The following is a 5,652-nucleotide window of genomic DNA, read 5'->3' on the forward strand; positions in this document are numbered from 1 at the left end:
ATTAATAAAAGTATTACTGTTTCTTCTTCGATCCGTGTTTGATCTGTTTCTAAGGTGTATATCTGCTCTTCAACGTGGTGAATAGGATGATCAAACAATTAGCTCTTTTCATCACACTAAGATGAACGTGCCTGACAAACACCCGCATCTAATGGGGCTCGTATAAAAACGTGACTGGAAAGCACGAGCCAACAACTATGTTTATACATCTCTCAGACGGTTAATCCACTACTTCATTGGGGACTTCTCGAGACACCAGTTTAGCCAATTTTCGAGGAGATTAGGTTCTCTGTGGTATAGGCTAGAATCCATAAAAGCAGTGTTCTTTGATGTAGAAGATTCGACCTTTTCTGTGGCACTTTGAGTAGGATCGCCAGGAGAATAAACTACTAAAGCTTCACCCTTCGTCAGATTGGATGACCACGGCCAATGACATTTAATCTGTAGCAGAGGAGATCAATGACCACGGCCTATGGCATTAATCACATAAAGCCTGCCATAGAAGAGATCACTCATAAGTGAAGAAGACAGTAATACCATAATTGATTCAGAAAGACAAGGCAACTCCAATCCTCAACTCTATCCTTAATTATAACCATTTTAATGATTTATATTCCAATACCCTTTTAATGCAAATTTGACAACTCTTCCAACAACCTTCTGATCTGCCTGACTAAGACCTGCAAGATAACCATAGCTTGCTTCAAACCACAATCCTCGTGGGCTCGACCTTGACTCGCTCAGGTATTACTTGGACGACCCAGTGCACTTACTGGTACAGCTGTACAAAAGTGTGGGGATTTGTGCACCAGCTAACCTGGACATGATCTCTCAACACGAAGGGAATCCTCAACCTTCCAGGTGGGAATCTTCAACCTCCCAATCAGAGAGAGATTGTGATGTAACAGTAGGGAATCCTCAACCTGACCCTTTCATACCACAGTCTGAAATTAAATCGAAGGGAATCCTCAACCTTCTCCATTCAATTTCTCGATGTAACAAGTGAGAGAATCCTCAATCCCGCTTGTTCACCACAACAAGAGAGGAAATTCTCAACCTCAGCTTGTCTATCACAGCAAGAGAGAGAGTCTTCAATCTCAATTTACCTATACGTGAACAGGACAAAACCGCGGTCCTCACCATATCAATCCAAAACTTAATTCAATCCAACATAGTCAAACATAACCAACATTAGAATTAACAATAAAAAATTAAACCGAATAGAATCCTCGACCTTCTATCCAACTTTTCGGTATGACAAGCTAGGGAATCCCAAACCTCAAGCTTGTCCACCATAATAAGAGAGAAAATCCTTAACCTCAATTTGTCTATCACAGAAAGAGAGAAAATCCTCAATCTCAACTTGCCCAGTTACTTCAATAGCAATATACGTTCAGTTCACCACACGCCAAGAATCACTTTTTCTCAAATCATTTTTCTTTAAAACCAAAACCAATTTTTATTAATTAAACTTCACGACAGCGTCTTGAGATTTTAGGGGGGACGACAACCAATCTCATTCTTTAAAATCAATAAAATCCATAAATCATAACTCCTTAATTTGAATCAATCAAATAAAGTCATTTTTGAGTCAATCAATTTCCCAAAACTGATTCCAAATTTCAACCCCAAGTTTTAACTATTTTCAAAAACAAAACTCAGAAATTATTTCGTTTCATCAATCAAATTCAATAGCTCCTAACACCACTAAAAACTCCTAAAAATTAACTTTAAAACCATTTCTTTAATCAAACTTATGAAGTTTCTACGAAAATCGCTTAATTGAATAAAATCATTTTCATTCTTAAACAAATACTTTAAATCCGCTAAAACATCCTAAAAACATAGTCTTTTTCTTAATTAATCTAAATCAAATAAAATAATTCTTCAATTAACCTTTTAATTAAAAGTAATCAAATAAAACTCATTCCCAAGTTTACTAACTTCCTAAAAGACTAAAAAATATTTCTCTTTACCAATCGAAATTCAAATACTTTGAATTCACTAAAACTATTCAAAATATGGTTTTTTAATCAAACTCAAAACATAATTCTTTTTGTAATAAAACGAACTCAAAATATAATTCTTTTCATAATAAATCAAACCCAAAACATAATTCTTTAATCAAAATCAAAACAAAATAAGTTCATTCTGATTATTCATTTTCATGCAAGCTTATAAAAATTTCAGCAGCACCTTCCATAAAACTTAGACTTTGAGGGTTCCATCCAAACATCTCTCAAACCCTTCTCAACCATTTCCAGTATCAAATAATTTCCAAATACCAAATTATTTCCAAAATCAAACCAAATTCCAATATTAAATCTCTTCCAAAACCCAACTAATTCCAATATTAAATCTTTTCCAAAACTAACTCATTTCCAAAATCAAACCAAATTCTAATATTAAATCTCTTCTAGTAAATCAAGAAAAACCAATTCAACAACATCAGTCAACTTATCAGAATATTCAACTTTCTCACTCGATTAATAAATTAATCAAACAAATAATTTCATTCATCCAAAACAACTCAGTTTAATCTATAAGACTCACATAATTATCAAAATTATATTTTTGCATTAATATCGATTTATAACAATTCTTGAAAATAAAATGAGTTTAAGTAAAATGCCCCTACCTCAATTGCAAATTAACTATGTGACAAAACCCATAAAACTTTGATTTCGTAGCGGCAGTGTCAAATCCGACCATCCATGCAGTAGCAACAGTCATCAAACACAACATGCAAGAACTGAAACTCAACCCTATAATATACATCAACGTTGCAAAATCTATAATAACATATAACAGAACGAAAACGATGAGGGTTTTTCAAAGTAGAGACACTTACTGTGCCAAAACGAAACCAAGAATAGAGTAGCCACAGCTCCAGCGGCTGACTCCAACGACGTCAACACTGCTCCCGACAACTAGGCACGGTGGCACATCTAGAACAGAACCAAAAAGGAGTGGTGGCAACCCGCCGAGCAACTTCAGTGAGCTCCATCCGTGGCGGTTCATGCGACCGCAACTTAGATAGTGGCGACTGATGACTAGTCATCTTAGGCTAGTTTCACAAGCCTTTTTCATCTATTTTACTTGGTTTTATGTATTTCTTAGGCAATAAGTAAGTGTTTGGATGAGAAATTCATGGTTGTTTTCATTCAATCAAACATTGTTAATTTTATGCATTTTCATGAGATTTTTGTAAGAATTGTTTGATGAAATGAATGATGCAAGATTTGATTGATGAATTTTTGTTCGCTTGATGATAGGTAAGAAGAAGAAAGGAAGAAGCAGGGCAAAGGAACGCTACGTTCATTTGGAGAACGCTACGTTCCCCTGTAACATAAACATTGGTGCCATGCTCCATTTCAAAGAACGCTACGCTTTCTAGCGACGCGCATGCGTACAGGACGCTTACGCGTAGAGTAAGCATTTTCAAAGATCCGCGTGTACGCGTGTATGACGCGTACACGTAGGTGTGATCAGCGTTCTCAAGCTAAGAGCGCTACGCTCTTCATCAACGAACGCCTGCGATAATTTTCAAATTTGGAATTCAAAGTTGGCAATCGACGTGTACGCATCAGTGACACGTACGCGTGGGTGTGATTTTTGTGAAGAAGTATGCAAACGCGTGGATGGAGCAGCAGCATGGAATTGGCATTGTGCAATCCACGCGTACGCTTGTGACGCGTACGCGTGGGAGAGCGCTTTTATTACGAGCGCTACGCTCGAATGGTGAACGCTGCAAGGGACACATACGCGTGTGTGACGCGTACGCGTCGATGAGCCAAAATGCAAAGGACGCGTAAGTGCAAGAGACATGTTTGCGTTGGTGAACAAGCGCTACGTTGCTTTTAAGAGCGCTACATTCTCTTGAAGTTGACTTCCACCATACCAACTAAAGACCCATTCTGACCCACTTCAACCAAAGCCAAAAGCCCACATCCAAGTACATTGAAGACCCATTTTTGGGGATGAGAAAAGAGTATAAATAGAAGAAGGTTTAAAGAAAAGAACGGAGGCTTGGCTCTGAAGAGACTGGTAGTAGGAATAGGAGTAGGAGTAGGGTAGAAGGCTCTCGTAGAGAACTCTCTTGGAGGATTAGAGACTCCAGAGAGTTTAGCTTAGAATTTTAGTTTGATACACTTTATCTTTTCTGCACTTCTTACATTTCAATGGTATTGAATTCAGTTTGGTTTATGAAATTTCAATTTCCTGCAATTCTTCTCCTCTACAATGTTACATTTGAGTTTGCTTTGAGCTGAGTTTACTTTTCATGCAATTTACATTTTCTGCAAGTGTTTTTAAAGCGATGATCCATTAACACCACTTCATTAGGGGAGGAGCTCTATTATAATTCACATGATTGACTGAACAACTTCTTCTTCTCAATTCATTTGAGTAGCTATTGGATATCCTCTGTTTTGATTAATGATTCATTCACTCCAGAAGGGGGTTTGAATCTGTGAATGCTTGTGTGAACCTCGGAAGGGGAATCATGAGCATTAGAACTGAGGCTTTATCCTTCACTACTCTCTTGATCAACACTATTCGGGAGGAATTAAGATCTTGAGAGTTAGTGTGTGATGAGCGGATAATTTGTACGCTTTTTGGCATTGTTTTTAGTATGTTTTAGTTAGTTTTTAGTATATTTCTATTAGTTTTTAGTTAAAATTCACTTTTCTGGACTTTACTATGAGTTTTTGTGTTTTTCTGTGATTTCAGGTATTTTCTGGCTGAAATTAGAGGCTGAAAAGGACTGTAGATGTTGTTGGATTCTGACCTCCCTGCACTCGAAGTGGATTTTCTGGAGCTACAGAAGCTCAATTGGCGCGCTCTCAACGGCGTTGGAAAGTAGACATCCTGGGCTTTCCAGCAATGTATAATAATTCATACTTTGCCCGAGATTTGATGGCCCAAATCGGCGTCCCAAATCAGCTCAAAACTGCCCGGCGTTAAACGCCGGAACTAGCACAAGAATGGGAGTTAAACGCCCAAACTGGCACAAAAGCTAGCGTTTAACTCCAAGAGAAGTCTCTACACGAAAATGCTTCAATGCTCAGCCCAAGCACACACCAAGTGGGCCCGGAAGTGGATTTTTATGTAATTTACTCATTTCTGTAAACCCTAGGCTACTAGTTCTCTACAAATATGACCTTTTGCTATTGTATTTTCATCTTTTGATCAATTTAGATCTTAGGATCATCTTTGGACGTTTAGTTCTTAGATCATGGGGGCTGGCCTCACGGCCATGCCTGGACCTTGTTCTTATGTATTTTCAACGGTGGAGTTTCTACACACCATAGATTAAGGTGTGGAGCTCTGCTGTACCTCGAGTATTAATGCAATTACTATTGTTCTTCTATTCAATTCAGCTTATTCTTGTTCTAAGATATTCATTTGCACCCAAGAACATGATGAAGGTGATGATTATGTGACACTCATCATCATTCTCACTTATGAACGAGTGCCTGACAACCACTTCTGTTCTACAAGCAAACAAGGCTTGAATGTTTATCTCTTGGATCCCTTGATCGGAATCTTCGTGGTATAAGCTAGAATTGATGGCGGCATTCAAGAGAATCCGGAAGGTCTAAACCTTGTCTATGGTATTCTGAGTAGGATTCAATGATTGAATGACTATGA

The sequence above is a fragment of the Arachis duranensis genome, chromosome 1 (assembly GCF_000817695.3).
Source record: "Arachis duranensis cultivar V14167 chromosome 1, aradu.V14167.gnm2.J7QH, whole genome shotgun sequence".
Lineage (NCBI taxonomy): Eukaryota > Viridiplantae > Streptophyta > Magnoliopsida > Fabales > Fabaceae > Arachis > Arachis duranensis.